General features: G+C 37.7%; 1 protein-coding gene across 5 annotated transcripts in view; it reads right to left on the bottom strand.

The window, feature by feature from the left end:
• The window catches only part of LOC118688330 (heparan sulfate glucosamine 3-O-sulfotransferase 1-like), a 43,720-nt gene extending 22,384 nt beyond the window's left edge, over window positions 1-21,336 (bottom strand). For 2 of the 5 annotated variants that reach the window (XR_004980453.2, XM_036385827.2), the window contains exon 1: window positions 19,607-20,191. The gene's annotated coding sequence lies outside the window, so the exon portion shown is untranslated. Of the gene's footprint in view, window positions 1-19,606; window positions 20,193-20,223; window positions 20,600-21,318 lie in introns of those variants that run through there. The other 3 variants (XR_008508505.1, XR_004980454.1, XR_008508504.1) reach the window with 3 other exon arrangements.
• Window positions 21,337-23,503: the final 2,167 nt, after the last annotated feature.

Raw genomic sequence — 23,503 nt, 5'->3', positions numbered from 1 at the left:
GAGTAACACTTGTGTCCTCTCCTCCTTACCCAGCTTCAACTCCAGTTTAATTAACACCTCCCTTGGGATTTCAGTTTTTGAGATTGGGAAGTTGATAAGAAATTGCAGGTGTAGCTGCAGAGGCATGAACAATGTTGTTGTCATCTGCTGGCATGTATAGTTCTGAAGACTCCTGAAGGTAAATCTGCCCTCATTGCATCCCCAGGACAATTTCAGTCCTGTTGACAAGTGAGAGGCTACAAATGCACATTTTGAACAGCACAGAACAGTCTGAATTAGCATGTGATTTGTATCACCTGTTAGTAAAGGCTAAAAACACTGCTAAACATACCATCAGTTAAATAAGAAAGGTTGCTTTAGCAAATTCCGAGTCTTCATCTGTGCTGCTTTGCTTTTGTTTTCCTTCCAGTCTCAAGGTAGATCTCAAAATGAATAATCTGATTAAATTGCAAAAATTTCCATAATTAATTAGGAACCGTTCTCCTTTCTTTTCTACTTGGGGGTGGGATAAAATAGTAGAAATAAAGTTTTCTAAGTGGGTAACTTCTACACACATATCTACAATTTGTGGCATCACAGTGCTACAGAGTCACAGCGCACTGAGGTGGAAGGGACCTCAAGAGGTCACTCAGTTTGCCACTCTGGCCTTAGGCTTGATCAGTACACTGAAACCATTCTTGACAGATGTTTGCAAAACCTGATCTTGTAAAATTTCCAGTGATGGAAAGGCAATCTGCAAAAATATTGTTAAAAATTGCAGCTACTATTCAAGATAGCAAAAGTCCTTACTGACACTGGTCTGCAAGATTAATTCTTTCCAGTTTTAATCCACAATACAGCACTCTGGAATTCATGCAGATAATGACTATGCACATATATCTCCATGAACAGGGATATAAAATGTACGTTGGATTCCAATTATTCAAAAAGAGAAATTCTGCATAACTGATCACAAATGATCTTAAATTAGCAAATTAGAGAATTTCACAACTAATCAAGCTACAAATGCATTGAATTCTCCAATTCTCCAATAGTATATTTGAAATAAATTTATCTTACTTTCATATTATTTTGAAACAGAAGGACACATGTACATATATAAAGATATATATATGTATATATTTATATTTCATGTACATGTATATAAATATACACACACATCCCCTCTGGGTAGACTGTGGATTAATACAAATTTCTAATGCAATCGATTCCCACGTGTCTAGGTCTGTTGAAGCCAAAGGTTCTAATGATAAAGAAATTAGCACCTTCACAAATGAGGACTCTATGGTCAGGCCAAGCCAGATGGCTCTTGACACCTGTCTGCATCCTGACTGGCACTGAAGGGTCAATACTACAGTTTATTCACAAGCAGGAGATGGGAATCCCTGTTGGTTGCAGTAAGGATGAAGAATGAATTCTCTCCTAACAACATAAAACCCAGCAGGATTTTACTTGCAAAGGCAACAACTCTTTCCAGAATTTAATACACATTAACTAAGCTTCTTACTTTTTTCCAGCAAGGTTGTGGTTTTTTTCTCCTTTGTGAGAATAATTTTACTAGACAAATTAAAATTTTCATGGTGGTAGAGAGCAAAAGATCTTGCAGTGAAGGGAAAAGCACAGCTTTAAGGCTTTAGTCCCAATATCTGGGAAAAAAAAGAGTAACAAAAATAGATCAAAAACAATTTTTAAAAGTGGAAAAATGGACAATCTCTTTTTTGATTTATATCCCCTAGAAGAAAAGTTTTGAACTTACTGAGTTAAATATTGACAACATTGTACCAATAAGTGTGTGGGGACCTTTTCAAACAGCTGGAACATTATAGATTTTTGCAAGTTCACAAGCCCCGTGCTCGCATTTCCAGTAAAAGCTGCTGTCTAATACAAAGCTAAATGCCCCAGGGACATTGAAGTGAACCTATTTTTCTGCTGGTTTAAGCACACCAGCAGTCATTTGTAGAGTTTACATGGCTTTCTTGTCAATATCTGCTGGTCACAGTCGGTGAGGAAGCAGTTTCACTTATGATCTGCTTGCTAATTAAGCATGGCAGCAGCCATTCAGAGTGAAATTTTCAACAACCTGACACACGAAAGGAAAGAATCAGATGTATTCTCAGAAGACTTCAATCTTTAAATCATTTGGATTCTGTAGTTACTGGAACTGAAAGATAACAGAAATTACTTTGTCAGATTAACATGAAACTCTTCTGATAAACTATAATATACTGTATGTAGAATGAATGCTTTAACCCTGATGTTTTACAACAAAATTCTTTAAGAGAAGTAAAATTGAAAGGATTTGAAGTAAACCAAATATAGGCCAAAAATCTGTAGAGTCTCCTGCTTCTCCTCATTTTCTTCAGTGGTTCATAATCAATCCTTTTCTGTTGACATCCTTCATCATCTAGCTGTCCTTCATGTCTGCTGCCCATTGCTGTACTTGCAGGAGGGTTGCACAGCTGGTGCTCTTCTGCACACAAAACATCCTAGAAAGCATCAGCAAAGCCACTTCATTGCTCTGTTTCAATTCTTTACTTCCATGACCTTCAAAAGCCAGTTGCTCCTTGCTGAATTATTATCATCTCACATGTCACTGCTGCCTTATATTACTCCTCCTTCTTGGTTTGTATCCATGTGTTGTCTCTTAGCTCATGCTTGTATTGCAAACTCGCAGGCAGAAGTCTTTGACATTTGTACAGCCCCACCCAGTGGTCCCAGGCTTGAATTCCAGGACACATTGCAATACAGTAAATAAAATAACCCCTTAAATATTAGTTTCCTTGAGATCTCACTGTTATGCCCCTTGTGTGCAGGGAAGACAAATCTGGAGGGGCTGGCAACCAAATCTTGTAATGAAACAAAACACACCAGTAAAAGTGAACATTTTCTGATAGAAACCTCAGGATGGCAAAAGCATAGGTGCAACTACCAGAGGTGACTGAAAGGCCTCTTCCCACAGAGCAAAAACCCACTCCACAAGGAACACTATCATATCCCAGCATATTTTTAAGCATTTACAAGCCATGCTCAAATTCTTCAAATAAAATACAATAAATGTTTAGTTATATCTAGTTTGCAATTGCAGCTTTTCAGTTCTTGTCCACCTATGTTTTATAATTATCTTCTCTAAAAATAGATATTCTACATAATTGAAAAAAGGTGCCTTTTGCAGTTTTGTTGTGTTCCAAAGGAGTGTTCCTGGTGAGGAACCAAGGCAGGCAGGGAAGCCCCCAGCCTGGAGCAGGCAGTTTTTGGGCAGTGACTGTGGTGCCCCTGGCACTGTGAGCAGGGATGTCCCTGTGGGTATTGCAGGGGAGCAGCAGCTCTCCTGCCTGGACACTCTGCAGTGCTCTTCATGTCTCTATTCTGCTCAGCATAACTTCAGTAATTAACTTCTGCAAGGAAAAACATCTGATAGTGTTACTGAAAACCTGCTTTTGAAGAAAATACTTTGAAAACTAGACAGAGTTTATTTTGAAGCCCTTTTTATCTTATTAGAGACAAACTAAAGATCCTCTGGTGAGATAGTAGGGGGGAAAAGGCTTCAGAATATATATATATATATATATATGTATAAGATTTAATTTTAAAGACTGATATTCTTTCCCTGACCTTTGGCCATTTTTCTTTTAGTTTCTTAATAACAAACGAGGTTGAGCTACTAAACTCTCTAGAGATAATTCACAAAAGAGCTAAATAAAGAATTAAAACTGAGGCACAGTGAAAAATACATTAGAAAAATAAACTACTAACATTTTTAAGTAAAGTAGTCCAAAGAGTTAGAAAGCCTCTAAATTTCAATTTCATGATGTTGTACTGAACGTCATCCCTGAGTTCTGATAATTTTCATGTTTTTCTTGTTTTGTTTTTTTTTGTGTTGTGGCTTGTTTTTTATCACTTCATTGGTATCTATTATTTGAGATGCAGTTCTTGACTGAGATTTTGGCAGCACCTATAATGAAATATTTTCTGCTGTGGAATACTTGCAAAGTGCTGCCAATAATCACTAATAATCAGAAAATGTCACAGCAGGCAGTGCTGTCAGTGCATGAGTAGCCTCACACATGAAATTCTCCATTGGAGAACAAAGAATAAAAAGTCTTTGAGCTTTTTTCAATATGAACTGCTACTTATTAATATCAGGATTTTACTAAGCATGCTTTTAAGAAACACTTTAATGGAAAAAAGGTCACAAGAAAGCCACCAGTACCTTTTTTTTTTTTTCAGCTGGAGACTTTTGCGCAAACGTTACTCCTGCGCAAAAATCCAGTTCTATGATGATGCAAGGATGACACAGTATTGTCTGTGAAGCTAGTTCTGCCCTGAGTAAGAACCTTCTGGCATCAAGCTAGATTAAAAAGAACAGATGGTTGCAGAAACATAATTAAGAAAAAGAAAAGGAAGAAGAAACTGGTATCAAAGCATCAGCATCTCTTTCCCTGAATTTTCCCTGAAAGAAGTAGAAAGGAAGTTTTAAAAAGGTTGGATCATCTAATCCACATAAGATTCTATTCAAAAATTAATATATCAAACACTTGAATCATAAAGAAGAGCCAGATGCTCAACATGAACTTGGACATTGCTAAATGGTCACTATAGGCATTCTCAAGAAATGAATATAGTTAAACAGAAAAAGTCTCTACAGGTAAATTATCATATTCTTATTCATTAGCAGAAAATGAATCAAACACAGGAAACACAGGTTGGCTTTAGGTCTCACCTTGCTGTGTATCTGCCCTGAAGACATGGCATTCCTTGTATTTGATTAAATATGGAACTTTCTGGAGCATTAAGAAAACCTAAACCAATGCCCCAAAAAAACTCCAAGCAAAACAATCCAATCCAATCCAAAACCAACTGCTAGGCAAAAGACAAAAAGTATTAATAATGAGCATAAAAACAAATGTATTTTTAAAAAATACAAAATACCTCCATTTTAGTCATTCAAGAGCTGTTTTTGTATAGCTATCAGACAACAGTGCCTTAGGGGACAGCTTGGGATTACACTTGCCTTCTACATCTTGGCTTGCTGAAAACTGACATCTTCTGCTATTGTAAGATGCAGTTTATAAACAAAACAGCCCTCAAGAGTTAGAGCTACAATCACAGCAACATAGGCAGATACACATGAAGTTGCCACATCTCACAAGCTGCAAAGTTCTCCAGCATCATCTTCAATGAATCCTACACATGAATCTCTCTGTGTGTGCAGGTACTTTCCTGCAGTTTAGTATTGAGTTGTTTCATATGCACACTCTGATCATGAAGGTTATGTTTAGTATTCCACAGTAAAACATATTAATTACTTTAAAAGAATATAAATTTCATTCTAGTCTTTGATGCTCTTAGAAACAATTATAAAGCAGCAAGAATTACAGAAAACAACTGTTAGTATTATTTAAATTTAATCAGAGATCAAAGTTATGAGAGTAGGCAAAAGCATCAGAAGTTTCTGGGAACAGCGGAAAAACCTCTACATCTGGCTCATTAAAAGTACAATACTCTACAACTGTAACCATGTGCAATATGGACACCTCCAGTAAAAATAGCCTTCGTTTATAATCTATTCTGTGGCACATATTCAGGGGTTCAAAACAACAAAGAAGAGGTACAGGTGTGGGTGAAGATGTTAATAATTAAACATATTGACTCTTGTTGCTTTATAATAACGAGTCAATATTTTTAATTATTGTTGCTTTATAAATTTATTAAAATTGATAATAACTACCTTTAAAGTCCACTTGTGCCACAGTAGTATCTATACAGTCACCATAGATGGGAGGAAACGAAGAAAAAGGAAACTTGTGGATTGGGATTGAAGAATGTGCAATTAAAGCACATGTGACCTTTTTGTTAGGCCTGCTCATAGCCATTGCAAAACACTTCAGTCTGCAATGCAATTCAGTCCAATGCATTCATCAAGTTCTATCAACTAGATTTTAATTTGAAAGTTGAAGGTGTATATATAAATACAAACGAAAGATTACTGTGTAGTGTCTAAAGGGTAGCCATCTTTATTGAAACAACAAGCTCTGCTCTTTAACACCACTGATATGAAATCTTTTTAGCAGCAATGTTTTTATTCAAAATTAGCTATGTGCCTGAAGTTATAAATTGCCTTGTTCTAAGTACAATGTTACAAAACAGATCACTTAGTGAAGCAGCTCAGAAAATGGATGTGCTTGTGATACCTTTAATGTAGGTCCTTTTTCTAAAGAATAAAGAAAAAAACCCCAAAACTCAGAATATTTAAAAATTTCTATTTATCAGACAAGGAAAAAGAGCCTACATACATTACATTCAGGCTGTCAAAAAGGTTCATTACAGGAAGCTTATATATTTATTTACTTGTAGAACTGGTAGGGATCACTGTCTGTTACAATTACAGCCACGACACTTCATTCCTGACAAGACTTTACCGTGTCTCTGTTAGCCCACAGCACGTCTGTGGAGCTCATGGTTATCAGTCTGATAAATCTCAATGTGCTGTGTCAGTTTTAAGCACCCCCAACTGCTCGGGCACATAAACATCAGCAGCTACCAGGTGCTCTGTAGTACCTTATATCCATGCCCTACACTGTCCTTCCTGATATTCAGTTTTAGAAATCCATTTTCAGTTTCATTGCTCTAGTAGCAATAATCAAATGGCAAAAAAGTGTTGCCTGAAGCTGTATCCAGTGTCCCAAAAAGATAGTCTGAGGAAAAGAGGGCTGAACTAAAACCAAAAGAAGATATTTAAAAACATTTTTTATTATCTATTTGAAACAGAAAGCAACATGACAAAATTTAACACAGTGTTAAAAAGAAGGAAGATATATCTGTAATATGAGTTTATACGTGTATGTTTCTTCAGTTGTCCTGAAAACAAATCCTAAAATATAAAAACCAAATTATGACTCCAGGAGAGACTTTAAATTTTATATTTTTAAAGATGAGATAGAATTAAAGCATTCTTTAGACCTAGTTGCAGGTATAATAATAAGTAAGCCAGATGATAAGATACAGAGAAAACTGAACTAATGATTTTATTGTACTCATGGATTTTTTTTTGGCCTTGTTGTTGTTTCTAAAAATATGTTTCTAAAAACAAAATTGAAAGAAAGATGCCCATAAAGAAAAGTGTTTTTTTTCCCAAGGACAGTCAGGCATGGGAACAGGTTGTCCCAGGAGGTGGTATTGTTTCTGTCCTTAGATGTTTTCCAGACCAAACTGGGAAAGCCCTGAGTAATCTGGCCTGATTTCAACACTTCTTGAGCAGAAGGCTGGACCAAGATACCTCCTGAGGTATCTTCCAACCTGAATTTACTGTATGAGCCTATAATCTGTGAAGTATTCACAGAAGTATTCACAGAAGTATTCAGAACTCATTTTAAAGGAACAGAATAAGGTCAGAGGTAGCACTACCACTGCTAAACAACAACAAAAAGATGCAAAACAGATCATCTATCTTCAAGAAATACACACAATATGACCACAAATAACACACTGTATGGGAATAAGAAAAAAAGGTCTTAAAGTAGAGGTAGGTAAGAGAAAGAAATGTTAAATGCTATTTCTGTAACAAGTTTTACACAGACAGCAAGAGACAAAATAGTGCAGGAAATAACACTTTTTGGTAGATTCTATCATCTTGCACACTGCACATGCTGCAGATTCCAGGTTCTCATACTTTTGAGCAAGCATGGATAAAAAAACCTGTATTACCCACAACATAAAAAATCAACATTCCATTCTAGAAGAATTAATCTCTTTCCAGTTCCAACATGACCAGGTTTGGTTTCAACAATTATAGCTGCTGTTGCTCAACAGCTGTTTAACAAGTCAGGGGCAAGAAGTGTGCTCAGACCTCTCCTCATCCAATACCCTGTCTGGCTTCTCAGACATTTCAGTGGAAGCAAGTGCAAGTCTTTCAGAAGTGAGTTAGAGTGCACTGTGCAGATTTAATAACTCCTTCCCCAGCTAGAAGACTAAAGTGCTCTAAAAAAATATAAATGAGAAAACTGAAGTTCTCTAGCAATCCCTTGGGCCAATTACACAGATCAGAGATGGAATGATTCAAAGCATGATGGCCCTGTCTTTTCCATTCTTTTCTTGATTATTTTAGCATGAAAAGAGTTGGTTCTTGCTAAAGGTAGAATCAACTCAACTACAGCTGACCTAGACAGCTGTACATAAAATTACATAGTTCTCCAAGTTTTTTCTTATTAAGAAAAGAAATAGATGATGGAACTTGGTGTCTGGTGCAATCTTGCTTATTTACAGAGGTAAATTTCTGCTTTTCTTAGCACAACAAATCACAAGCAAGCAAGTTTTCTGTTACTTACTATTTTCCTTCATCTACCATTCCATCTAAAACCTCTCACAAAGTAGTGTCTGAATTCACACTTCAAATAGTAATTTACAGAAGGTCATGAGCATTTGCTTCATTTTTCACTTCTGTGCCATTTTCTCATTTCTTCTAAGGTTTATTTCAGCAAAACCCCTCAGCTGCACGTATTCTATTTTACTGAGTAATATACCTTTGTTGTGAAGCTTCTTAAATAAAAGACAGTGGCTAATTCCTCCAGCATCCTTGGTTTTCTCCAGGAATTGGCTATCACAGCTAGAGATTGTTAATTTCTAACCTGAGTGATCTGCTAACACTTGGCTGCAGATGGATTTCAGACACCAATTATATGGATGATAAAACACTGGCTTTTCACAACAAGGCTCTACAGTTGAGCCCTTTCCACATACAGCTGCTGGCCAACTGTTGGTTATTCAGAGCAAAAAAATCAGCTTTTCCACTGACAGCCAATCTGAGCCTCATCTATAAAGTCAAGCCCAGTAGATCAAAACAGACTCAGTTCCTGAGTTTTCTGTGCCAAATGAAGAACCAAAGAATACCAAATGAAGAGCAAAGAAGGCTGTACTTAGAAATGCAGTGCAGTGTACAATCACTTTCTGGACTGTGAAAGACACGAGCAGGAAAATAGATGGCACTGGTCCCTGCAGGCAAAGACAGCTCTCTTTTAGACTGGTGTCATATGGAGAAATTGGATTACCACACAATAACAAGTCCAATAAACACAGATTATGAGTGTAGGATAGAAAGTAATTTACCACTAGATTAATCCCAGGCATTCCTCTTACCTAGGCTGCGTTAAAACAGGAGCATTTATCTTTCCAGCCTATTGTTCAATGTGTTTCATATCCTCTGCTACCCCCAGAAAGATCAGTACATTATTTTTTTTATTATATTCTATTTACTTTTTCTATTCTATTTTTTTATTATATTCTATTTACTCTCTACAAAATAACAGTTTCACATGCAGCAGATGAAATCTGTTTGGCAAGAAAGTACAACAGTATTTTTAAGTTGTCTGCATTTTCACTGGGTGGGTCTATGACTTGAGCACATGAAGTAGCTGCTCTCAGACAATCACACAGAGTACACCTTACTTTGCCAGCTAGGATCTGAGGTCACATCAATATAAGAAAACTCTGGAATATTAGGCCAAATTAAATCTAAAATATTGATTTGTGTGTACAGATATTTCTTAAAAAATATAATGGCCATCCAGTAAAATACACTGAATGGAGAGAAGAGAGAAGTGTTATATACTTACTGAATTAATAAGATTTTAAAATTGTTAACATTTTAAAATTCTTAGTTCAGTTAAATTTTGACAGGATTGTCTAGTTATCTTGGAGGAAAATCATTTATAGCTCCTCCCATTTCACTCAGCCTTCCTAAACCCATGCTCTTGACATTAAATAGGAGGAAACTAATGTAAAAAACTTCAAATAGGGAAAATGTTTTCCTTATTACCTTAACAATTTGATGGTAATCAGTTTTCAGAGCCATTCCCCATTAAACAGGACTGTATTAAAGGTAAGTAGGTATTTACTCAGAGACAAAATTCAAATAAGTTAGATATTAAAAGGTCAAGATAAAATTATTTCATACTTGGATATTTATCTAACTGGAAGGTAGAATTTATATTCTGAGGAATCCTGAAGCTCCAGTAGTACAATAAATTAGTTCATTTAGGAAGTAAAATTCCTCAGGTCATTTGTAGAAAGGGGAAGAAGCTTTGCCTTAGCTCTTTGTTAAAAAAAAGAAAAAATTCTATTAAGTTAGGTGAAACAAACTCCACTGCTTATACAGGTTTCCTGCTGCCAGCATGGTAAGCTCTGTCCTACAACTCAGCTTCCTGAAACCTGTAGTTCTCTTAAACTTAGTTAGGAGTAGGAAGTGAGTAATCCTATTAAACATAATCAACATTTTCTCTGGTAATATTATGCTGAAATAGGGTGTGGACAGGGACATTCCCTCCAAAAGTTTCTTACCAACCCTATGTCAATACCTAAAATTTCCTCATGCCTGACATAAGTACATTTTAAAGTGCTAAGAACAAATTCACCTCAATTACACAATATATATAAACCACTGGACATGGGCTACATTCTCATACTGAAAATGTCTCATTCAATAGCTACGAACTCAAAACTTAATTCTGAATCTTATCCAAAGTTTCCTATGTAACAACTCACACTATATGCTTCGTTGCTCCATCTGTTTAAGAAAATGAGATTATAACAAGATGGAAAAAATAAATTTAATCTTACTATCCACAATAAAAAAATCAACAAAAGAAAAATTTTAAAGTAACTATTGCTATTAATAGTTATAGCTATGCACAAATAACACATTTCATGGGACCAGGATCAACAGCACATGGCTGAACAGACAGAGAATGTGTCAAAATACTAATGCACATATAATACACCATATGCAGAGACAACTGATATTTTTTGACTCATAATTAAAAAAAATTACTCTGTAATTTGAACATTCTTCTTTTTCTTAACCTTTTTAGCAAAGAATCATTAATAGACAAATGCAAAATCATCTTAACTGAAACAATACTTGCAATTCTAAACCTATATCATTATTTACTTCCATATATACATACACACACACATATACACACACATATATATGATTATTTCCATTTACTAAATGAGAATATCCCAGGATCACAAAAAGTAAAGTAGAAACAATAGAGTAGGCCATATATTTTATAGTATAAAGTAATATGATCAGCTTGTACAGGAATAAACATGTTAAAACATTTATTCCACAATTGGCTGAACAGTTAATTGCCTTAATCAGTATATACGATATTATCTGATTTTTTTTTAATGGCAGTTTTACACACTGAATATTAGAGTTTTTATAGAAACAAACCAAAATGCTTTAACAGCATTTCCTTCTAGTGCAAGCTAGCACAAATTTAAATATCTCCCAGCAGGCAACAGAGAGCCCTGTTTGATGCTCGTGTATTTCTATTGGTTTTCATTTGATTAAAGGAAAGTGCTTCCCTATAGAAGCAAAGTAGAACAATTCCTTGGAGTATTACAGCACCACGTTCTGTGCCTGTGACCACACAAGGATTCAAAAGAAGAATGATACAGTGTTCTTTTTGGAAGAGTAGATTTTCTAACTTTGAGTAATGACTATTCAGTGAAGATTTATATTATTTCCATTTTCTAAAGCTCTATGCATAATTATCATAACAGTTCTCTTTTCAAGATAAATTTAGTTTCAAAACTTTGGTTTTCTATCACTGGTACTATTTATACTCTCAGGATAAAGGAGATGAAGTTGCAAGCATAAAAAGCCAGCCATTAACCATTGAAATAACTGTCCTAAACTTCCATAATTTTGCAGAGGAGGGATTAAATGAAACAACACAAGTGTTCAGGTCTCTAACTGGCTAAAGAGGCCTAAGCTCTCAGGAGTGTTTGCAGTATACAGGCATGAATCTTACTTTAGAATCCAGAAACTTAGAGCTAAGATAAGAATGCAGCAGAATATGAAAATAATGAGCCTTTTGTTCTTCTTTATTCTCCAGTGCACATATCAGATTTTGAATTTAGAAAACTCTAGAAGCACAACAAAGTCTACACATAGTAAGGATAATTCATTACTCTACTATAGGACAGGAGGGAAAATACCATAGCCAGGAAATCAGTGATGTGGTTGCCAAAACTACTGGAAGACTTCACATTGTATAGTACAGAACAAAATCAAACCCATACAACAAAATTCTGTAAATTAAGTAGATTTTAAAAGCCCAACAAAACACCATCTAAGTAAATGGAACTATTTATTTACAGAATAAACTAAAGGTAGCATGTGGTGCAAAGGAAGCTGAGTCATAATTTGTGAGACTGAAATAGCCTAATGTTTGGGGATAAGGTCTAAAAGATTTCTGACTGTGGCAGTCTAGAAAAAGAAATCCCTTACATGTTTATTTTCATATTGCATCTCAAGAATCTAGCATTAGAAAGTGTCAAAGCTGACAAATGCAAATTATTTTCCATCTTAAACTTGACAGTATTTACCTTTATAAATGGTGCAATAGAAAACACAGTGCTGTGAGGATTAATGTGAGCCAACTCTGGAAGGTGCTCAAAAATCTGGCTGTCATAAGACACGAACTTCTCTCATCCTGAGAATTACCAACATGCCCTTCATATGTGACAAGGTCACCAAATTAAATATTTCTTTATAATATCTGTGTCAGGCTTATTTTAAACAGTGTACGTAGAAACGATAAATAACAAATTCTGAACTTCCAGTAAAAATTTAATTTTTTAAAATTTTGTGTTACAAACTATTGTTTGCAAGGCTTGACTGCCTTTATTTAATAAGGTCTGCTTATTGTATAAATTGCAGTGAACAGCTTAGCTGAGTAATATGGCATTTTTGTGGCTATGATTTTAACTAGTTAAGCCATGGAAATAGATGACAGCTACTTTATTTTTAATCTTACTGTCGGAGAAAAGCTGTAAACTTTTTCCTTCCAGAAATAATCCGCAAACTGATTGCTGTCAACTGCTTGCTGGAGGGAAAGTCTGTCAACCAAGGAGGGTGGAGACAGGAGAGACAAGCTCCCTCTTTCCATGTGTAAATACCTTTCCACAAAATGGAGGCAGAATCTTATAGAATGTTTGTAAATTAGGGATCTATTCTGCGTGAACCTTTAAAAAATGTTCTTTATAGTATCCAACACTTTTATTCAGGAAAAACTATGTCTGACTAGACTTTGTTATCAAAGGGACATGATGTTATTCAAGTGTTCTCAATGAAATCCTGTATCTTTGTTCCTTAAAAATGAAAGCATATCTTGTAAGAGCTGATTCTGGATTCTGAGGGATGTAGTCTGCCCTTTATAAACTTCAAACACATTTATACCAAAATTCAAACTCTTAGCAGATTTCTAGGTCTAAAATATATTGGTCCTATACCATTAATTTGCAGAACCTACCTGCCTTCAGAGGGTGTAATGATGATCATAAATATCTACAAGGAGTTTTTACCTTGTAAACATTACATAAATGCTAAATTATGACAAGGACAGAAGTAGCCCAGTTTATCTCCATCCAGAAGCTAAAATGTTTTGCTTGTATTTGAATTATCTTATTAATTCATGTCTAAAACCCAGTATCTCTACTAACTGATATTTTGCCATTTATCAAAATAATATATATCCCTAACATCTTGCTTCAATTTTTTTTCAGCTGTCCACTGTAAGATCCCATTGTAAAAAAATACAACCTCAGAACACGTTTTTCTGTTGCCAATTTCTGGAAAAAAGTCTACTCTTCGCAGTTTACTAAAAGTAGAACATGTTTTTTACCTCTCTGAATTTCTGAAACCCTGAGTTTCTTCACTTGCAGAAACTTACATGACACAAAATGGTTGGTTAGCAATCTGGAGAATTGTAGTAGGAGAAAATATTAAATCATTTTCTCCATTGTTCTGCAGTAATGTGTAACATTTTACTAAAAACTGTATCTGTACCTTTTATAACCTCAGTTGAAAAGGATTTGCTCTGCCCTTCCAAGTTAAACAGATGTACAGTGTTAACAGGAAATTATAGACAACAACAAAAATTTAAAAAAAACTAAAGCTATTATTTTTCTGAAATTCAGATGATGAGCATTTATGCACTTATATTGATTTTGGAAATAAAAGTAAAGGCAAGAGCTGCATACTTGCACAGGTGCCCATCCATAATTTTTCAATTCCCACCTATTCACTGCAGCTTGAATGCCAAGGGTCATTTCTCTCCAAATTCTGGAGGCCTTAGCACCACACAGAGAAGCAAAATTCTCCCATTTTTCTGATGTAGTTACTACAGAATGTGAATTCAGAATCAAACTGCAAAGACTGGATTGCTTCTCAAAATCAGTGTCAAGGTACTAAGTTGTAAGTACAATTAGCTCATCACTGTCCCTAGGACACTATTTCCTCATTTCATGGAGAAAAAAGAGAATCATAATTTTCAGTATTTTAAGTGCTATCTTTACAGTATTCTGTAAATGGAAAGCCATTTGATTACAAAGTTCCTTTTCATCACTCTTCTACATGCACACACACAAACAAAATATATATTTTTTTAGCTAAAGGCAAAAGTATCAGTCACTTGCTAAAGAAACTAAGAACTCCTTCTCTTCAAGCAATATTGAATAAATTTCGCTGCAGCAAAACAGCTTGGTCCTAGACCAAACTTAAATATTTTGAGCCTAAACACAGAGCCCTAAGTCTCACCCTAGAAATCTTAAGCATTGCTTGCAATGAGGGTAGTTCAGTGTCTTTTCTCACTGCTGCTGGCAAAGCAGGTGAAAATGAGTAGCAAGAGAAAATAGGGAATACTGAAGCAATTTTTCTCAAAACATTTTTTTGCTATTTGAAGGAAACATAAAAAAAGCCCTTGCATTTTTTAACATAAGGTACACAATTTCTTCGCCTGAATGAAAGACCATTTGGCTTCCAAAACATCAGCTATAGAGCAATTAATTCTTCTGTATTTTGCAATCAATTTCAAGATTACATATTTCAAATTCCCCGTAACTATAACAAGCCCAGAGGTTCATTTGACCTATAAAAAATGAGGTGGGGAAATAAATCTAATGCAAAAAAAATACAGTGCCTGTATGACATGTAAAATAGTATCTTCCCTGTGTCAAACATATGGTATGAGTAATTCACAGTCATACACTCAAACATAGACAAACAGACAGCTGGTGCACGTGTGTGCACACACGTGCCAGTGCTAGTAAACCAGAGCAAGGAAAGATGGTGAAGAGATATTTTTATCTGTTAATTTTCCTGGTCACACAGCAGAAGTAAAATTATTACTGATGCTGCTAACTATTATTACTAACAATTACGTTATTATTAATGAAGCATGAAAGTGAGGTGAAATGGAAAGTAGTGGAATTACTGGGCTCAGAGGATTGTGATCGGTGCCACAAAATTCAGCTGGGAACATTACTAATTGTGCACCCCTGTGAGTGCACCCAACTGGGGCCATTTCCCTTAAAGACCAGAATAATGAGACTGAGGGCACCCTCAGCAAGTTGGAGAGTGTGTGAAATAAGGAACAGTTGTGCTGCTGTTAACTGGGACCTCAGCTGGTAGGAGAAATAAAGTTCGGCAAAAGGAAATACACATTCTTCACCCAGAGAAAAATAACTTTGTGGACTGGTAAAAGTCTTAGGACCAACCAGGGGGAAAGAACTGAGCACTAAAGGACTTGCCCACCTGGTGGGCAAGAAATTAAACATGAGTCAGCAAAGTGCCCATGTAGCAATGAAAGCCAACACTTCCTGTGTTAGGAAAAACAGTGTTAGGAAAAGCAGGCTGAGAGAGATGGTCCTTCCCTCAGCAGCAGCGAAGTCACATCTGGAATATTGCCTCCTGTTCTGGGTTCCCCAGTACAGAACAGACATGGACATATTGGTGTACATCCAGTATGGCCATCCAGGACACAGAGAAGATCTGGGTCTTGGAGCATCTGTCATTTGAAGAAAGGAAGGGAGAGCTGAATTACTTTTTCCTGGAGAAGGCTCAGAAGGGATCTTAATCAGTATTTATAAATGCTTGGTGGGAGGGAGAAGCCAATCCTTTTAAAAGAAAATATTATGAGAGAGGACATTCAAAATCCACTCTCTCCAGATTTCATTAAGGAATTTGATATGGTATCACCCAGCAATTATTTACTGAGTTGGAAATACAAGCATAACACAAAAATAAAGTTGATATAAATGGTAACTATTGAATGATAACTAATGGTAACTACCGATGACTAATGGTAACATATTGAATGGACTTCTTTAAAATCGCTCTTCACACTCATCTCACTATATTTCTGTAAACAGAAAAAGCAGAGGTGTTTTGATAAAAACTGGTTACAGGAAGCCCTCTTGATACTGGGGAGGTTCTTGCTAACTTACAGAAGAAATTGGAGGAGCATTTGCACAGGATTAGAAATGAGAAAACTTTTAGCTACTCTTCAAAGCCACATGATTATGAATAGCAAAATTTCTGATTATTTCTGTGATGGTCTCTTATTATTTATCTCTCTTGCATTTGAGAGCAACACAAAAAGATAAATCACAGGCCCATGTTTACTATTAACAGATTAAACTAACCTGGCCTATCTGTAAAACAAACTTGATATTCACCAGCGTCTGACAAAGTATTTTCAAAAGACTGAGTGGAGCATTAGCAGTCTTATTCAAGACTTTAAGCAAACACTTCAGGTACAAGGTTCAAATTCAGGCAAATCAAGTTACTAGCCTCTGTATCTTCCTATTTATTCTGTTTTGCCACACAGACTAAAAGGTGCTTGCTCTGCTTGTTTGATCCTAGCACATAAAAGCTGAGGAAGACACATGATCGATGTTTATAATTTATTGAGGGCTACACACCGAGGAAGGAGTTGGTTTAAAATAACAATATAGCAAGATTAAAAATTAGGAATCATAGAGTATATTTTGGTTGAAAGTTCAAAGAAAGCTCTAAGCATTAGGAGAGAGGTTTTGAAATATCTTTTGAAATATCCAGAAAGACCAACGGGGCAATGTACTTAAAGGTAGACCGTGATGACTTTATAACTGAAGTTAGATAAGATTACTGTTTAGCTCAGAAAGATCTTTTCTTCAGTCTGGAATTACTACTGTGATCAACTGCTCCTGGTTCTGCTCCCCTGCTTCCCAGACTTCTTGCTCACTATTCCCACTAAAGTTCAACTAGGGCTGTGAGAAAACAATCTTAAGACTTAAACTCCTACCTCTCTAGCTTAAATGGTTTTATGGAATACTGCATCAAAGCAGATGACTAGAAGACCTCCTTGAGATCAGAAGATTTACTCAGCACCCAAACAGAGCAGTGCACTGCAAACATACAGAAATTATATTGCCTTTTTGAGTCTTCATTAAATATTTGTCCTCCTGGCCAGTTTAATGGATTCCTACTTACTATATAAAGAGTCAAAAAGAGAATTTGATTGTACTCCAAGCAAATACACCTCAAACGCTGTCACTATTCAGAATCATGTAATTTAACCTGTCTGTTAAGACATACAATTATCCCCACCCTTTATAACATGGTAACATGTTAATCACTGAACAACCCATTCAGAAGTTTTCCATGGCAGTGGGTAAAGCAAAAACAGCTACAGAAAAGAGAGAGGGCGTATTCACATGCCTATAGCTACTGGCCAGTTGTCACATAATCATTTGTATAGCAGCAGTGAATATTGAGCAATGTTGTCGACAGCCAACTCTTCTCCATTCAGCTCCTTTCAAAGATGTGTCCATCAATAAACAAGCAGCACTGTGATTTCCTGACCCAAAAAGCATGCTCAGCTTGTTGCAAATGTTGAAAATGTAGGCGGGTCTGTCGTTCACCAACCCCACAATCCCTTGTATCAAACACAAGTCACTATTGTAAGGCCAAAAAAATCTGGTGAGTATGACCACATTTCCCTACCTCCCTCTGGCTGACAAGTGATTTTTTACATTTTGTTTTAGAAATGAAGCAAATGTTTTTGCAATTTAAGTGAATCCAATGCTTGACAGCCAAACAAAAATGAACACTGGACTGAAATTTACACAGTGACATATATTGTTCAAACCCCAAATCAGAACTCCCATATTTCATTTATTACTTGCAAAGCCAAAGCACTGGCCAGAAGAATGCCAGTTACACAGAAAAAAAGTATTTCTATTATAATGGTATCTCAGAACAATAAACGTTCACTATTTAATAAATTTTGACCACTTTGTGGACTGGTGTCCATGACAGCATTTCCAGTTAGACACAGAAGATTTGGAAAAGAAAACAAATTATTCTCCTGTTCCAAGTTCAAAGAGGAACTCCACTTTTATTGACTGTCATTTGACCTCTACCATCTCTTATTTGGTGACAAACTAGATTCTCAACAACTGAATCTCTTTTAGTTGGTTGGTTATAGTCTAGACCAAGGCTTCCACCTTAAATGCCATAAAAATGCTGTGTATGTGAGTATGATTTCTTTTAACAATGACCTGCACTCTTGGATTTGACAGAAAGTCTTGATTTCCAAATGTTTTTCCCCACCTGACTAGTCTCCTTTCAGATTTTTGCCTCCCTTATTTTGTTGCTGTAGAACAGTGATGTGAAAACTACTGCATCCAGGCTTGCTTTCAAAGTAAGCATATTGAGTGGTTAGCCTGGCTCATATGTTCTTGCTTACCTCACAGATTTCTGTGTTATTATTAGTTTCTTCTACTAGCATAGCAGTCTTTTGCCACACACATACACACACTTTTACAATAAGCTCACAACTTATGAAACTTGCAAACCACACATTCTGTCAAAGCACACAAATTCCTTAGTTTCCTCATTCTGAAGCAATGTACAGGATCCATCTATAACACATAACATCTTTTTAATCAAAAAGCAGTATTTTTACATAAGTGGAACAAAAAAATTTAGTAATATTTGCCATTCACAGTTTGGTCAAAAATATTCTAGGCTACTAAAGCAATTTACCCCAATCTAAATCAGTTCCATTTGAAATGACAAAACCTCAGTCTAGTTTTGCCAGCAACAAACCTAGTGAAATATATGAAAAGTCACAAAATTAAGTATGAATAATTTCTACAATATAAAACCATTATCTCATCAGACTAAAGCTGTCATTTTGTATTTTATGATGAAATACCTGGCACAAGAATAACACAAACATCTTACTGAACAGTAGGTCTCCCCAGTTCATCTCATTTAGCAGGCAAGCGTCAAAAACAATTACTGTATTGCCTTAGAGGCAGCAAGTGAAATTCTTGGAAGTAGCTTTTGACATTTTTAAAGTTTTTCAAAAGGTGAAAATAATCAAAGGAGACATCACACAGATTTTAGTTGCTGTAGTTGAGAAAGTCAACATTTTCAATAGAAGTTGTGCTATCCCTTGTCCAAGTTTTCCCCATCCTGCATCTCAGAAAATATGGGTTTGTGCACACTAAAAACAAGGTAAACCAGCCTGGTTATTCTCAGTCTTTTCATGTGTGGCAAAAATAAGAGGACATATGTGGTTCTAAAGCACCATCCTTACACTCCACCACCTCCAACTCTGCAAGAGATTTCAGGCTGTAATGTGTAAATCATTACTACATGCTCTAATAGTACTTTCTATTTAATCAGGGGAGAAGAAAAACCCCCTCTATAATTACAATAAATAACTACAGTTTTGTTTTAAATGAAATGATGTAGTTTATATCTGACCTGAGTTTCAGTCTTTTCCTAGTGGGAAATATAAATTCAGCATTTGGATACATAATCCTACAGCTCTCAGAAGAAGCCGACTCCACCGCGAACACTTTACATGATTTATAGCTCTCCTCCAGATTCAGATGACAAGTCTCGGCGGAGCAGGTGCAACGGGGTATTTTTTCCTTCCTTCAGACATCATTCCCTCGTATGTAAATTAATTAGCAAGTCTTCCTCACTTTGGCGTAAGCGGGGAAGATGAAGCTAATGGAATATCAGCGTTCGGTTCCTCACGAGGAGCGGGTGACCCGGCGGAGGGAGGGAAGGAGGGAGGGATGCGGGGAGGGGGCTCGCCGTTGTTACTGCTGGAGCCACAGCGATTTCGACAGCGTCAGCGGCGATAAAGTGAGCCTGGCTCCCGCGCACTTGTGCCAAGAGAGCGATTTTCAAACCACGGGCAGGATTTGGGGGAGCCTCGGGGACGCGAAGCGAACACACCCCGCACACCTCCCGCGGCAACCCGAGCACTCCTGTCCCCCCGCCGGCAAGTTGGAGCTGCCCTGCCGCGCCCCCTCCGCCCTGCCCCTTCCCTGGCTGCCGGGGGACGGGGAGCGCGTCCCGACTCCCATTACCTCCTCCGGAGCCATGGAGAGCGCCGCGGCCGAGCGGAGCGGAGCGGAGGGGCCGGCGCTCCCCGCGCTCCCTCACCCGCGGCGCCGCGAGCCGCTGGCACAGCCCGCTCCACATAAATGCATTAACAGCAGCCACATCATGATTAATTCATCAGTCCCAGTGACCAGGGGAGGAGGCAGGCGCGGGGGCTGGGGAGAGGCAGGGCGCACGGGACGGTCCCTTCTCCCGGAGTTCGCCCCTGGCTCAGGGCTCCGCCGGCGCGGAGGGAGGGAAGGAGGGAGGGATGGATGCCGCGCCCGGCTTCCCGCGGGTGCCCGCGCCTGCCCGGCCAGAGGGAGGGCGGGGTCTCCCCTCCCCGGACAGGGCACCGGGCTGCAGCCCCGCTCCCGGCCGGCGGGACCGCGCTGGGAGCCGGGCGGGGATGGGCGAGGCCGCCGTGGGAAGTTGGGAAGGCTCCGCGCCACGGAGCGGGCGGGCTGCAGTCACCGCTCAGCGGGAGCATCCTCAGCTCCACGGGAGCTGCAGCCCCTCCTGGTCTCCTGGCGGCGGAGCAGGGCCCGAGCTGCCGGCACGGAGGGGCCAGCCGGGCAGTACCAGCATCCCGGGCATCCGTGCGGCCGCGATCACGGCAGCAGGACTAAGCTCGTTTGCACAAATGTGTCCAAACCCCTCCTCAGCCTCGGTGAATACAACTGCTCGGCCACGCGCCAGTTGCTGGAGCCAGGTTTTTCCATGCCACACATCATTGGTGTCCATGTGAGCTTGCCTTGGTCTGCTGAGGCAGCCAGCCCGGCTCCTTCCCCAGTCCTCCGCACAGAGCTTTGCTGCCCCGTCTTCTGAGAGCAGCGCCGATTTCTTCAAACACCATTTGTCAAACTAGCGGTACGCTGGACTTTGAGTTTCTCCACAGAAGGGGCACAAGACCACTGTGATTTTAAGGGTTTCAGAATAGCTGTTAAATGCAGGAAACCCTTTGCATTTCTCTGCCTTCATTTTCCACTCCAAACATAGGTAGAAGTCCTCTAAGTCCACCATCCCCCTCCAAAATTTAATACAAGATGTACTTTACAACACCAAGCAAGATGCCACCTTACCTTCTTAGTCAGGTAGGTCCCTAGTCAGGTGATGACATTTGCATAGAACAGATGACTTATCACTTCCTTATCACTGCCTCACTTCATCTATAAAACCATGTTTGCCTACCTATTGTCATACTCCAAGGGAATGTATTTGCATAGTATATTACCATGGTTTAACAATTCCTCATTGAACGTGTGCCAGGAGCAAATATCACCTCTTGTGGATTTTAGATTAGCAAAGAATCTCCAAGCTGACACAACTATATATAGAGATTCCCAAGTACCAGACAGAGTTCATAAGCTTTACATAGGGAGAGCCCCAAATTGTCACAAGCCCTGAGACAGGTAATCATAGGCAAGGAGGTTTAAAGCTGTGTAAGGAGGAAACAGAAAATAAATGAAAAAGTAGAGCAGTTTTGTGGGAAAAATTCATTTACATGACACATTAATTTTCCTTTTATATTATGCTCTAGATTTGTGTTGCTCATACACAAAAGAATAATTAACTCAGTTAAGGCTGTGTTGTGGTTTGCACTTATAGCGGGAGTAAAAATCTCTAGGTTCAATACTTGAATGCTGCATTTAGACTACACAGCCCAATAGCACATAAGAATTACAGTTGAATTTTCTTCTAAAAAACAATACTTACTTGCCTTCTACAGAGAAAAATCTTAATTGTCCTCTTTTTCCAGATTTTCCCATTTTCATCTGTGAATTCTGAAGGTTCCTGTGTATATTAGAAGCCATTCATCCTGTAGGAAAAGAACACAAATAAAGCTGATTTTTAACTTTTAAAATTAAGTAGAAATAGGGTAACACAGACTATATCCACTATATTATTTCATTGCACTTGGTACTGGTGTCCCAAGATAATTACATAATAGCAGATTGAATTGTTCTACCTACATTTTTTTTAAAAAAAGGATTTTATCAGAATCAAATGTTTCCTGCAAAAACTGATGTGCTCATCTGAGAACATAAAAAAATGGAACTTGATTAAAACCTTTGAATCACCAATCCAAAACTCTGCTTTTTAGCAGACATTACCTAACGTCTTCTGTAATCCAGTGCTTCGTCTTAAAATCAGTTCATTTCACTCTTCCTAGTAAAGGCAGTGCCTGAACATGCACTGGCTCCCCTGTTTAGAAATTGTCCCGTTTGTTTCTCTCCCAGAACATTCTAAGTATTATTCTTTTCTGTTCACCTATTGCTATATTTATATACAACACTCATATTTTTCTTCAGTTGAAACAGATTCTCTTTCAATCTCTTTCCATAAATCAAGTTCTGGATTTCCCTGATGATGTCTATGATCTATTACAATTTGAATTAGTAATTTTTAAACTATGACAGATGGACAGAGCTTTATACATGACATTCCAGTAAACTCTTATTAAGTAATGCCCACAAGGGTCTCTTCAGCCCCATTTAAGCACTGATAAAGGAGGGCTTTGCCTCACTTTCTTTCTTGACCTTCCTATGTCATAGCTTTTGGCTTGTCCTGTGCTCAATGCCAACAAGTCTTTCTCATGCCATACAACTTTTGACTCTCAAATTACCAGATCATTCCAGAAGTTTTTATCTGGCTCTGGTGCATAATCTTGAATTTTGTTATTGTATTTCTTGGCTTTTGTGTTTGCTATTGACAAGCTGCGAATCAACAGCAAATTACACATTTTTTTATTTTGTACGATTATTAATTAATTTATTAAGGGATACAGAAATAATACGAACTGAGCCTTAACAAACCTAGCAAATTCCATTTATCTCTTTTCAGCATAAATTCTCTTCCTTTGCAGGTCCTTACCCACTTCACGATTTTTATACAGGTTTTCTTGTCTTCCATTTCAATAGCTGCCCACACACAGATGACTGCTTCCAGGTTAAACTCTGGAGAAAGCAAAGGTGTTAAATGAGATGGCGTATGAGGTGTCAACTGTTACAGAGTTTGGGATAAAACAAAGGAGAAAACCACTCATAAGTAGCCTGGTAAAAGTCATCATTCTGCTGTGCCACATTTCCAACTTAAAAATGGCCTAGTACTACAATTCAAAGAAAAATCACCATGGCTGGAGAGGGGGGAGAGTGGACCTATTCTCCATGCTGTTCACTCGTTTCTTCAATTTCTGGAAACTCTCCAGATTCTTTATTACAGAACTCACTTGCCTGGGCAATTTTATTCATGTGTCATCTCACTGAG

This window comes from Molothrus ater, chromosome 8, assembly GCF_012460135.2.
Source record: "Molothrus ater isolate BHLD 08-10-18 breed brown headed cowbird chromosome 8, BPBGC_Mater_1.1, whole genome shotgun sequence".
Lineage (NCBI taxonomy): Eukaryota > Metazoa > Chordata > Aves > Passeriformes > Icteridae > Molothrus > Molothrus ater.
This window is presented reverse-complemented; position numbering and strand designations above follow the sequence as displayed.